At 41.4% G+C, this 14,312-nt stretch overlaps 1 non-coding gene across 1 annotated transcript; it reads right to left on the reverse strand.

Moving 5' to 3' along the window:
* Positions 1 to 593: 593 nt before the first annotated feature.
* TRNAC-GCA (transfer RNA cysteine (anticodon GCA)) lies at positions 594 to 665 on the reverse strand. The gene has a single exon. It is a non-coding gene; the product is annotated as a tRNA-Cys (tRNA).
* Between the last annotated feature and the right edge of the window lie 13,647 nt (positions 666 to 14,312).

The raw sequence follows: 14,312 nt of genomic DNA on the forward strand, positions 1-14,312 counted from the left end.
TTGATTTAAAATTTATTTTATTGAAGTGTAGTTGATTTAGTGTTGTGTTAGTTTCTGCTGTATAGCAAAGCAATTCAGTTACACACATACATGTATCTTTTTCATATGCTTTTCCATTATGGCTTATCGCAGGATGTTGAATATCGTTCCCTGTGCTATACAGTGGGACCTCATTGCTTACCCATCCTAAATATATAATAGTTTGCATCTGCTAACCTGAAACTCCCAATCCATCCTTCCCCGACTCTCCTCCCCCTTGACAATCACAAGTCTGTTCTTTTATGTCTGTGAGCCTGTTTCTGTTTCATAGATAAGTTCGTTTGCGTCATAGTTTGGATTTCACATATTAGTGACATCGTATGGTATTTGTCTTTCTGATATACTGAATTTAGTATGATAATCTCTAGGTCCACCCACTTTGCTAACACTGCAGCTTTCTCAGTCCTGCCATATTATGAAAGTGAAAATGAAGTCGCTCAGTTGTGTCCGACTCTTTGCGACCCCATGGACAGTAACCTACCAGGCTCCGTGGTCCATGGGATTTTCCAGGCAAGAATACTGGAGTGGGCTGCCATTTCCTTCTCCAGGGGATCTTCCCAACCCAGGGATCGAACCTGGGTCTCCTGCATTGCAGACAGACGCTTTACCATCTGAGCCACTAGGGAAGCCCTTTATATTATGACCCCTGAGCCACAAAGGTGAGCCCCCAGACTGTGAGGCATTAATGTCCTATTTTGTGACACCGTGTCCCCACTTATGGGGACCCTAGGGAAAGGCTACCCACTCCAGTATTCTGGCCTAGAGAATTCCATGGACTCTATAGTCCATGGAGTTGCAAAGCACTGGACACGACTTTCACTTCACTTTGGCTAATCCTGATCTAATTTTGTTTGTTGATGGGTCATCTTGTACAAGCGAATAAAGGAATTTCCAAGCTGGTAATGCTGTTATCATTCAATATGAACTACCTGAAAGGGGGAACCTCCCACAGCAAAGAATGAGGTTGGCTTAAATGAAACATTTGACAAAAGGAGCACCAGTTACTATGAAGAATACCTGTGAAGGGGTTCATAGTATGCTACCCAAAAACATGCCACTTTGGCTCAGGGATATTTTGAGTTGAAGGTCATTAAGCAGAAGCATGCATAAAAAAGCTCTCTGCCTTCTACTTCTACCGGAAAGGAAGGAGGATTGTTACTCCCTGGAGACAACTCTAGAGTCTTAATAGCTTAGAGCTTCCATGTGAGGAATCTATACAATGAACCTTGCTAAAACCCCTAATCCTAACCACTAATCCCTAACCCTAACCCTAACCCCTAACCCTAACCCTTGCTAAAAACATCCAGCTTTTCCATTAGTTCCCTGCGTGCATTACCTTCCCACAGTTTGTCACCCTCAAAGCCTGAAACCCTTTTCCTTTAGCTTGTTTTTCTCTACAAATTTATTGTCCCCCCCAGTCTTATTGCGGTAATTTGACAAATAAAATTGAACTATACTTAAAATATACTTGATGATTTGATACAGGTATTTCATTATGAAAGGGTTTTAACCATTGAATTAATGAACACATCCATCCCCTCACTTATTTAATACTTACTTATTAAATTTCCTATTGGTGAGAACACTCAGGTTTTACTTCCTCAGCAAATTTTGATAATACAGTATAGTATTATCATCTGTAGTCACCATGATACACATTAGAACCTCAGAACTTACTCATCTTATAATTGAAAGTTTGTACTCTTTTAAGCCTCTCTGCTTCTCCCTACCCCCCCGCCCCCCGCCCCCTGCCCCACTCCCTTCAAACTATCATTGTAATCTCTGGTTTCTATGAGTTTGATTTTAATTTTTTTTTAGATTCTACATATAAGTAATACTATGCAGTGTTTGTCTTTGTCTGGCTTATTTCATTTGATATAATGCCCTTTAGTTTCATCCATGTTCTTGCAAATGGCAAGATTTTTTTCTGTTTCACATCTGAAAATATTCTCTCTCTTTCTCTTTCTCTCTGTTAATATCTATCTATCTAATAAAGGCTTTCTTCTTTGGATGATGCTGTTTCTTGGCTTATCCCTCTGGCTAGGACTTTGAGTATTATGTTGGATAAAAGTGGCAAGAGTGTCTTCTTCCTTTTTTTTCAGCTTTTTAGTGTTGAGTATGTTAACTGTGGGCTTGTCATATATGGCTTTAGATAATACGTGTTTCTTTTATACGTAATTTGTTGAGAGTTTTTAATCATAGAAGGATTGAATTTATCAGCTGCTTCAGATGTTTATTGAGATGATCATATAATTTTTATCCTTCGTTTTGTTAATGTGGTATATCACATTGATTGATGTGTATGTTGAAACATTCTTGTATTCCAGGGCTAAATCTCACATGATCATGGTATATGATCTTTTTAATGTACTTTTTTTCTAGTACTTTTTGAGAACTTATATCTATGTTTATCAGGAACATTAGCCTATAATTTTCTTTTCTTGTAGGTTCTTTATTTGGTTTTGATATCAGAAAAGTGCTGGCCTCATAAAATGACTTTGGGTATTCCTTCCTCTTTGTTTTTTGGGGAAGAATTTTGAGAGATGTTGGTGTAAATTTTTCTATAAATGCTCAGTAGAATTTACCAGTTAACGCCATCTCTAGTCCTGGATTTTTGTTTGTTGGGAGTTTTTTTTATTATTATTACTGATTCAATTTCTTTACTAGTAATTATTCTATTTAGATTTTCCATTCATGATTCAATATTGGTAGGATGTATGTTTCTAGGAAATGTATTTATTTCTTCTAGGTTATGGAGAAAGCAGTGGCACTCCACTCCAGTACTCTTGCCTGGAAAACCCCATGGATGGAGGAGCTTGGTAGGCTGCAGTCCATGGGTTGCTAAAAGTTGGACATGACTAAGCAACTTCACTTTCACTTTTCCTTTCATGCACTGGAGACTTAGCAGCAGCAGCAGCAGCTTCTAGGTTATCTAATCTGTTGGCATATAATTGTTTATAGTAGTTTCTTATGATTCTTAGTATTTCTGCATTTTTCACTTGTAATGTCTCCTCTTTGATTTCTGGTTTTATTTATTTGATAGTAATGCAAATAATTCCTTTCATAAAGTGCAAATTGTCTCTTGTGTAATGCAACTGTTTATCATTGTGGAGAAAAACCAGTCCATGAGTATGGACTGGTTTTTCCACTTTTGCCTCTATTTGTAAAATCATTTCAGTATGTCTTATTTGACTATAAGTGTGCAGTAGCCTGAGTTCTCCTTTGAATTGGTTGTAACATTTTAATTGGTTCTATTATTAATTAATGAGTTAAGTAAAATGTTTGACTCATGTTCTGAGAGTTGACTAGGATTCTGGCCTTGATCAAATTCTGAGACTTTCTTGACTAGTCCTTTAAAGATGTGAACACAACACCAACAGCTCATAGCTACATCCCAAGGATGAGCCAACCCAACCCCCGCATCACCCCACCCCCCACCTTCAAGTGCCTACCTGAGAACATAATTTGCTGTTTGTTCCAACCAGCACCTAAATGTAGGGTCCCTGTTCCCCAGTGTCTGTAGGAGGAGAGAAGCCTAATGAAGGCAGATGGTTTCGGGCAGACCAACCTCCCCTTCCTATTTTCTGTAATGTACCACTCCTGTGACTCTACCGAGTCCCCACTCTGTCCCTATTCCCTCATTCTCCCTTCAAAATGCACAAATCCAAATTCAGTTCACATTGGTTTCTTTACTGCCATAGTCTATGACTGATTAAAGTCTGTCCTTAGCACATTTACTGAGTTTGTCTTTGCCAGAGTCATGAGTTTACCTTTAAAAAAATTATCTGCTAACACTGATTAAATTACTCAGAATCTCTGGCCCTTCCTGTTCCCTTCAGGCTATTCTTTGATTGTCTGCTTAACTGACTGAGAGACAGGTGGGTAGAAATCTCAATATTCTGTTAGTGGCTGTGTTTTAATCAATGCCTTAGTTATTGATACATTTGCAGGTAATAGAGGTATAGCATAACATTGGAGAAGGAAATAGCAACCCACTCCAGTACTCTTGCCTGGAAAATCCCACGGATGGGGGAGCCTGGTAGGCTGCAGTCCATGGGGTCGTGAAGAGTCAGACATGACTGAGCGACTTCACTTTCACATTTCACTTTCATGCATTGGAGAAGGAAATGGTATCCCACTTCTTGCTTGGAGCGTCCCAGGGACGGGGGAGCCTGATGGGCTGTCATCTGTGGGGTCTCACAGAGTCGGTCACAACTGAAGTGACTTGGCAGCAGCAGGTATAGTATAGCACAGTAGTAAAAGGCTGAGGCTCCAAAGGTGGTTTGCAGTTGAATACTGATCCCACCTCTTACTAAATGAGGGGTAGGGGAGTTTTCTGAAGAAGGAAGTAGAAGAAAGACATTTGAAGTTGAGGCTGAAAGGAAGTTCTTGGGCTTAAAAATTACACGTATGAAACATGTCTGGAGGAGATGCTAAAGAAAACATATTCTGTCTCTTGTGTTGTGTCACTGTTGTGATCAGGACTGTTGTGATAGGTACAGGAACTACCTCAATGGGGCTTTGCATAGGGAAGAGAGACTTGGCTTAGCTGCGAATACAGTAAGGAAAAGTGGGAATTCATAGCCAAGCAGCAGAGTGAGGGGTGGGGGAAGATGGCACCAGCAGATGAAAAACTACTAAGGAAGAATTAGGAGTAAAGGGAGATTCTGGCTGAAATGACCTGATAGGATTCTTGGTGAAGGCAAGCCAGGGTAACCAGACATTACCTGAGGAATGATCGAGGATGAAGAACTTAATCAGATATCAAGGGTGGGAGATTCTGGCTAAACTGACTTAGCAGGATTCTTGCCAAAACTGGGCTCTTGGATAATGTGCCCAATGATGGGACCTAGCTGGGCTCAGAGGAACCTGACTAACGTTTGTTCAGGGACAGTCTTTGACAAGGACTGTGACAAAAAGCAAAGATAGGTCTGGAGTTAAGTGTCACATGAGCCGAGGTTCTTGAAAATGTAAATCACAAAAGAAGGGGTTTTTCAGATTCAGTTACAACAACAGAAGGCAGAAAGAAAACAGAACCACTCTGATTCAATTTGACTCCTCTTTCCCGTACCAAGGAAAGCAGTCTCACTTGGGAATGACAGAGAGAAGTTGGAGCTTTAGATGACAGAGATGTGTTGAGCGTCTTTAAGTTGGTCTCAGGCCCACAGTAGGAAGACCCAGAACCACCATTTGTAACAGAGAAGAACAGATCTGACTCCATATTGCATCTGTTCCTTTAGCTCTAACCCCGGTGTGGTGTTCCTGTGCTTGGTCATGCTGGCTGTGAATCTTTCCTAAAAGAATGTTCTCTGTAGCCTGAAATATACAGGATAGCATATTCTCAGGTCTCTGACCTTTAAAGAGGCAGCACTTTCCCATTCATACAGAGATAAAAAGTTGCAGAACAGAGAATAACATTTGTCCTGTTGGAGGTTTATAGGAACATCGTGATCAAACCTATGCAGACAGCTGCAAGAACAAACGATTCCCGCACTAAGAAGCTTGTAACAAGCAGCCACATTTCTCTCCTGTTCTAGTACAGAAGAAGGCAGTTAAATGGTTCTTTGGAACACAAGTCCATCAGCATCTCCGTCTGCTAGCTTTCCAAAGAAAATCACTATTCCTTGCCACAAACCTCATCTCTCAATTAATTGACTTGTCATTTTGATAGGGACAGAGTGAAGAGACAAAACAGGTGATTAAATAGTTAACCCCACTAGGGGATTGTATTAATAACTAGAAAAAATATGGGAGACTCCCTGTAAGCTAACGATTGCTCAAGAAAGCAGATTTGCTTAACCACAAAACCAAGCAGGCTTGCTTAGCAAAAAAAAAAAAAAAAAAAAAAATTGCAACAGAAGTAGGAGACATGCCCCTCACCATAAAACGATGGTGACATGAGAGCTCAGTAACTCAAAGATCCCTAGGACATGCTCTCTGCACACAGAAAAGACAGTAATTGGTAGACCTAGCTTGACCATGTAGGGACAAGAAAACTCCCCTGCCAGACCTGGAGGAGGAAGCGATGATGGAAGCATGACATCCACTCAAGAAAGACAAAGAAGTTCTTCTCCCCTCCCCCACTTTTCCTTTGATTATAAAGCCAAGTTCTCAGGGTGGGGCGCCCCCTCGCCTGCCTGCTTTTAAGCCTCACAAGTGTCCTGTTCTAATAAATCACTTCTTATCTATCTCTTTGCTCTCGATGGATTCTTCTCTGTGCTGAGACATGAAGGACTATGGTCCTGGAGCTCTTTGGAGCTCCTGAAACGACACCCAAATGGTTTTGGTTTGGCGAGCAGTACGAGCTTGGACTCAGTAACACTGTTGGATTTTGCTTGGTGACTGGGGATAACTTGGATAGTTGTCAGGACTTGGCAGCCTTGCAAAACCTCACACCGATGTTAATTCTCCACAAAATCCTCTACTGAATTATCAGGCAGACGGTTTATGAACCTTTAGAGTAGGGAGTTCCACGTGTCACTGTGAGTTGGTTGGGACAGTTTAATCCCATCTCCCCAGATCAGGGGGTGATTCTGATGAAGTGAACATTGACTCCAGCAAGGTTTTTGATAAAAATCTCATGAGATCAATGTGAACAAATTGGAAAGTTGCAATTTAGATGATGCTGTAATTGCAAAACTTTTCAGTTAGTTTTTCCTTTATACTCAAAGTGTGTGTTGATGGAATGAAGCACTTGATTCTCTGGACTGCTTACTTCTCCATCTCCTTCATTGCCTTGGGTGTGTGAGCTTGAGCAAATCGCTCAGCTTCCCTGGTTCTCAGTATTATATAAAAAATGCTTGAATCTCTAGTTGTTTATAACTCCATGAGAAATTGGTTCACGTATGCCTGGAGGGATGTAATTTATTTCTGAGTTCTGTCCTTGATTCTGTTTGACATTTTTCATGATTGACTTATCTAATGGCAAGTACATGGTTGATACAAAGAGGTGAGAGAACACATGGATGAAGAAGAGTTCAAGCCCCAGGGTCAGACGGTCCTGGAATATGAACCTTGGGTCTGTCACTTCCTAACTGGATCTTGAGCAGATTTCTTAACTTCGCTAGCCTTGATTTTCTATTTGCTTGAATAATAACAAAAACAGTAACAATAATAATAGAATCCATGTAAAGACTAACTTACTCCTTGGAAGGAAAGTTATGACCAATGTAGATAGCATATTCAAAAGCAGAGACATAACTTTGCCAACAAAGGTCCGTCTAGTCAAGGCTATGGTTTTTCCAGTGGTCATGTATGGATGTGAGAGTTGGACTGTGAAGAAGGCTGAGCGCTGAAGAATTGATGCTTTTGAAGTGTGGTGTTGGAGAAGACTCTTGAGAGTCCCTTGGACTACAAGGAGATCCAACCAGTCCATTCTAAAGGAGATCAGCCCTGGGTGTTTTTTGGAAGGAATGATGCTAAAGCTGAAACTCCAGTACTTTGGCCACCTCATGTGAAGAGTTGACTCATTGGAAAAGATTCTGATGTTGGGAGGGATTGAGGGCAGGAGGAGAAGGGGACGACAGAGGATGAGATGGCTGGATGGCATCACTGACTCGATGGATGTGAGTCTGAGTGAACTCTGGGAGTTGGTGATGGACAGGGAGGCCTGGCGTGCTGCAGTTCATGGGGTCGCAAAGAGTCAGACACGACTGAGCAACTGAACTGAACTGAAGTGAAAGACTACATAACTACATAAGATACTACATGAAAAAAGACTTATCAAGGTGCCTTGCCCAAAGACAGTTCTCCAATAATTGTTAGCGCTTATTGTTACATTATCACCAAATTGGGAGAATTTATATTGGATAACATAGTATGTTTTAAAAATTACTGTAGGGCCAAACTATGAGCCTAGAGTTAGAATGTAGTCTGGTTTACTAAAGCCTAAAGCCCAACGTTTAGGATTAACTACTCAACTGCATGTGAACAGGATGAGACTGACCTGGCTTAAGAGCAGTTCATATCAAAATCATTTTAGGGATTTTGGACAACTGCCTGATGAATGTGAATCATCAGTGTGGTATGGCTTCCAAAAAAGTCAGTGTTGTCTTAGGCTGCATTAATGGGGGTGCAGAGAGGCTTATGGTGCCATTTATACTCTCCTCTTGGGGAGGCAGAACACGCCTACAGAGCTGGGGTCATTTCTGCCCTTGTGTTTTTGACTGAGGAAGTTAAAGCAGGAAGCTAGACTGCAGGAGTTCAAATCCCAGCTCTGCCATGAGACTAGCTCTGTGACCTTGAGTGAGTTACCCAACCTCTCTGTGCCTCTGCTTTTTCATCTGTAAAACAGGAATAGTATAATTGATATCTACCTCTTAGGGCTGTCATGAGGATTCAATGGGAATGTCAGTGTCAACATATAAAGTGCTTCTAAAATCTGGGCTCATAATAATTGCCAAAGAAGTGTTGTTGCTGCTGGTGGTAGTGGTATCATCACCATTCTAAGAAGGGCATTGGCAGTTTCCCCCAATGACATGAGCAGAATGGTGCTGGGTGCACCCATGTGACAGGCAGAATACTGAATAAATTCTCCTCCTCCGCTTACCCCTGGCCCAAACACACCCACCACTCCCGTGATACAGGAGGGGCTTCAGAACAGTTTCGGACTCTTCCCTAAACTGGAACGCTCAAACTCATACCCTTTGGGGTCTCCACCACTAGACTTTAGTGATCAGTGCATTCAGTGCCCTCATTTTCAGTATTCTCAAGGTCACATAGGAAGTTAAGAACCAAGGTCTAGTCCATATTGTGTGCTCTCTCCACTCACCACCCCTTCCCCACCCCTGCTCATCAAAGTCTCTCAAACTCCAACTCAAACCACACCTCTTCCTAGAAACCTTTCTAGATGCTCCCGAATGGAATTGGTCTCCTCTTTCCCCTTAGCTACACCATAGCAAGTTTTGAACATTGATTATAGTACTTATCAGTCTTCTTTGTATTAGGGTCCATTGTCTACGCCTCTGTCTTCACCCTGTTTGCCTGAAGAACAAGGAGATCATTTATTCACTTTAGGATCCCACTTAGCATGTTGCATGGTGCTTTGCATAGATGGGCCAACCTGACATGATCGTTGGACTTGGTTATTAAGGTTGTGCAATGTAGACTATTTCTCAGAAGGGAGAAGATCTGGAGGGAATGGAACTGATTCTCAGGAGGAGGATGGATTGGATTTAGCTACTTAGCTTCAGAGAACAGGAGGAGGACCAGGGTGGGGGCAGATTTGGTCTGGCTGTTTGGAGAGAACCCTTCGCAATGACAGACATTTAATAAGGAAAGGGGGACCTTATGAGACATGAGTCTCCATCAGTGAAGATATTCAGATGGAAGCTTGGTGACCACCGTCAGGGACGAAGTAAGCAGGAATGCAGGATATATCTGCCAAGTTCCCTGTTCGCTAGCTACGCTCAGCATCACTCAAGATCTTGGTACCATTTTAGGGTCCACATGTAGCTGCAGACACAGTAGAGGTTTAGGATGTCCAGCAGGGTTGAGAGGGACCCCAGCACTACCCAGGGAGACCTGGGCCTCTCTCAGGTTCATTCTTAGTTTTGCTAGTCCAGGGTGCAAAGGGCCTGCACCGCCACAGACAGCCAGCTCCTCTCCCTACTTCCTCTAGTTCGGCAGAATCTCTTTCCTTCCCTTTCCTCCTCGGCTCATTGCTGTCGTGTGTACCCAGAAGGTCACCTTCACTGTGAACCTTCTAGAGTGGAGTGTCCTGAGTGTCTCAGTTATATCCCAAAGCTCTCAGCTTAGCTTTTAACATCCGGTTATAGGGTGATTCAGACCTTGCAAGCATTCCACATAAAGGCCCCAATCTATGTCTTCTCGGTTCTTAGCCTTAGAGCTATTGTTTTTACATTTCTTCTGATCATCCCCTTCCATTTTCATTTTTCTTTCTTCTTCTTCTTCTTCTTTTTTTTTTTTTTTTGCTGCACACAGCCTCAGAGTTTGCAGGGTCTTAGTTCCCCAACCAGGGATGGAACCCAGGGCTCCTGGCAGTGGGAGCACAGAATCCTAAGCGATGGACCATCAGGGAAGTCCCTCCATTTCATTTTCAAATGATGGATCTAGCTATGTTTGGATTCCAGATATATTTCTATAAGTTTCTGGTTTAAAATGTTTCGTTTTTCACAGCCTCCCACCAACAAGTATGTACCTACTCCTTTGGCATTGCCCTCAAGCCCTGTTTTTGAGCCTCCTTTCCAAGACATCTCCCCAGCCTCTGTATACCCAGCTATCAATTGTGACCTCCTGTTATCTCCATATCTTGCCTCTGCCCCCAAGTTCGACCTAGTTTTCTTCACGACACAATTTTGCTTCTCACCGTTGGCCCTGAGCCTCTCTGCCGTCTGGCCTCATCCCTAAGGTTCTTGCTCAGAGAGGTCAGGTCTGTGGAATATCTACCCTTTGTCAACCTGATACATCTACAGTCTCCAAAGCATCTGGCTTCACAACATTATAGCCAGCACTAAACTTAAGAGTGGGTTCTACTTCAAAAGTTCATTTGTAAGGGACTTATTTAGAACTCACATTTTTCTCTTGAAGTAGTATTCTTCATGGTGGTGAGTTTTGCCAGACCAGTCCAGGAGAGCCCATTTAACTTGTAGGGTTAAGCTGAAGTACCAGCACTATGGAATCCTTAGGAGTGGTAATGGTGGTGTAAAATACCATCACAGTGTAGAACAGTGTTTCTATGGGAAAATATGTTCAGAATTCCAACTTGGAATGCTGACTCTCCTGTAACTGTAGTTAGACTGAGAATGCCTCTCACCTCTATATTGAAAGAAAAGGAGAAAAAAACAAACCACAATACAATTTATTGAGAGATTACTATGTACCAGGCAGTGTAAACTCATTATGTGAGTTGTATTGTTTCATCCCCACATGGACCCTCTGATGGAGCAGTGTAGGTACTGCTATTATTCCCTCTTTACAGATGAGAATGGAGACCAAAACAGACTGATCTTAATGACTTTAGACAGATTCTAAAAAAACATCTGGTGAATGCCAGGAAAGGAACTTCAGTCTACAAGATTAAGGGGTGAGAAGAGAATCAGCGATGGGTCACAGATGGAATAAGGATTAGATCGGGGTTGGGCAAGGTGGAGACAAGGGCAGTGGGACAGTCTAGAGGGAGCTTGGCTCAGTGTAGGAAGTTATTGGACATCGTATATTCTCTTCCCTTGTGACCTGTCTTTGGCAAAGAGACACTCAGATCCTGTTATGTGACCCTTGAAACAGTGGAGAATAACCACAGCCTGCCTCCGGGAAGGAAGAGTAGCAGTAGGTGTTTTCAATCCTGGAGGTGATCAGGGATGGTGAGGTAGAGTCCCTCACTGCTCCAGCTTTTCACTGCTCCCTGTGTCCATGTCTGTACCTTCCCAGGACCCTCCCATGAGTAGAATAAACTACTCTGTCGTTTGAGACTGGACTCAGTCATGTTACTCGCTTCAACCATCATAATGTAAAAGGCATGACTAAGTCCAGGTTGAGAGACCTTTATCCACTATAATGTGCTTTCTCATGACCTCTGCAGTAGCTGGGAGAACATGTCCAGGCCTGGCTGCTGAGGACGAGAGATACACGGATCAGAACCAAGCTCCCAGACTGACTTAGAGGGACACAGCCTAGATTAGTTGAAACCCATGCACATCAGTGAGGCCAACCAAGATCAGCAGAGCCAGCTACATCAGCTGAACCTTGCAGATTTATGGAAAATAAAGTGGTGTGGTTTTTTTGCTATGTCATGCATGAGTTTTAAAAAATTAAATGTTTTATTTTGAGGTAATTGTAAATTCACAGATTCTTGTCGGAAATAATAAAAAGAGATCCTGAGTACCCTTTATCTGGTTTTCCTCTATGGTTATATCACTCAAAAACTGTAGTACAGTATCATAGTCAGGATATTGATATTGACATAGTCAGTTGATATGATCATGTGATTTTTTTCATTTATAGTCTGTTAATGTGATTGACTCATTGACTGATTTTTAAATATTAAAAGAGTCATATCCCCGGAATAAACCATGCTTCCTCATGGTGTATAATTCTTTTTGAATGTTTCTGAATTCTATTTGCTGATTTTTTTTTTTTAGGGACTTTTGTACTCAAGAGGGATGTTGGTCTATAGTTTTCTGCTTTTCTGCCTTTGGTTGTGGTATAAATCAAATGAATTGGGAAATGTTTCCTTCTCTTTGTTCTGGAAGAGATTATGTAGAATTGGTGTTAACCCTTTAAATATTTGGTGGATTATCTAGTAAAACCATTTGGACCTGGAGATTTCTTCTTTGTGAGTTTTGAAATTATGAATTTAATTTTCTTATTAGTCACAAGGCTATTCAAATTACCGATTTCATATTGCGTGAATTGCAGTTTTTTGTTTGTTAAGTTATTTATAGGAATTGTTCCATTTCATCAATGTATTCAAATTTATGTCGGAGAAGGCAATGGCACCCTACTCCAGTACTCTTGCCTGGAAAATCCCATGGACAGAGGAGCCTGGAGGGCTGCAGTCCATGGGGTTGCTGAGGGTTGGACATGACTGAGCGACTTCACTTTCACTTTCACACATTGTAGAAGGAAATGGCAACCCACTCCAGTGTTCTGCCTGGAGAATCCCAGGGACACGGGAGCCTGGTGGGCTGCCGTCTCTGGGGTCGCACAGAGTCGGACACGACTGAAGCGACTTGGCAGCAGCAGCATCGTTGCTTGTAGAATTCCTTCAGTATTCATTTGATGTCCTCAGGGTCTGTAATGACATCCCCATTTCATTCATTGGTAGTTTATGTTTTCTCCATCTTTTTCTTGGTCAGTTTTGCTAGAGGTTTGTCAATGTTGATTTGACATTTTGGTTTTTGTTTTCTGTTTCTTGAGTTTCATTTCTCTATACATTTTCCTGCTTTCCTTTGGGGTAAACATTTTTACATTTTGATTTACCAATAGTGTTTTTAAATGTCTCTTTGTATAGCCTTTTTAGTGGCTGCTCTACATATTAAATTATATATACGTAATTTATATAATTATCATAGTCAACTGCTATCATTATCTTATCGGTTATTGTGAAGCATATAAATCTTCCCCCTTTACATTTCTTTGACTTCTCTATTTACATAGTATATTTATTGTAAATATTTCCTCATGCCCATTGAGAACTACATCAGTGTTAAGTGCTGTAAATCAATTTTGCTTCAATTATCAAATGTAATTTTGGAAACTCAGAGAAAGAAAGTCTATTGTATTTGCCCATATTTTTGCTTACTGTATATGCTGTGCCTTGCTTCATGATGTTCTAAGATTCTTTCTTATTATTTCCTTTCCATTTGGATAACTTCCTTTAGTCATTCTTTTAGGCTAGCAAATTCTCTTAGCTTCCTGGTAACAAATTCTTTTAGTATTCTTTCATCTGAGAATATCTTGATTTCCCTTTATTTTTGGAAGGATTTTTTTTTTTTTTTTTTACCCAAGTATAAGATTCTGGGTTGCTGGTAGTATTTTTCTAGCACTTGAAAGACATTTTGCCGCTTTGTTTTAGCATCTGTGGTTTCTGATATGAAGTCTACTGTCATTAACTGTTTTGTCCCTATTGTTCTCTGGAAGATTTCAAGATTTTCTTTGTTTTCAGTTTTGGGAAATTTAACTGTGCCATACCTTGGTGTGGATATCTTAGGGTTTATTCTATTTGAGTTTCAGTCAACTTTTTGAAACTAGCTTTATGTCTTGGCAAATTTGGTAAGTTTTCAACCATATTTTTTTTTGTCTGTGATAATACTATTTTAGCTCTGCCTTCTTTCTTCTTTCCTTCTGGGACCGCAATGACATGAATATTAGATCTTTTATTATCATCCTATGGGTCTTTGGGGGCTTCCCTGGTGGCTCAGATGGTAAAGAATCTGCCCGCAATGTGGAAGACCCAGGTTTAATCTCTGAGTTGGGAAGATCCCCTGGAGAAGAGAATAGCAACATACTCCAGTATTCTTGTCTGGAGAATTCCATGGACAGAGAAGACTGGTAGGCTACAGTCCATGGGGTCGCAGACAGTTGAATTGGACACGACTGAGCAACTAACACTTTCATGGGTTCTTGAGATTCTGTGTGGCTCCCACAGACACCATGGGAAAGTGGTCTCATAGCCTTTGGGCAGTGGTGAGAATCCTGCCTCCTTTGATATCACCCCATCAGGGAAGGGAGAGCCTCCTCTTTACCACCAGGTGGAGGAGGAAGTCCTGGCTCCTCACATGGTCTATTCCAGGGATTTATTCAATTTTAAGAAG

Source organism: Ovis canadensis, chromosome 3 (assembly GCF_042477335.2).
Source record: "Ovis canadensis isolate MfBH-ARS-UI-01 breed Bighorn chromosome 3, ARS-UI_OviCan_v2, whole genome shotgun sequence".
NCBI lineage: Eukaryota > Metazoa > Chordata > Mammalia > Artiodactyla > Bovidae > Ovis > Ovis canadensis.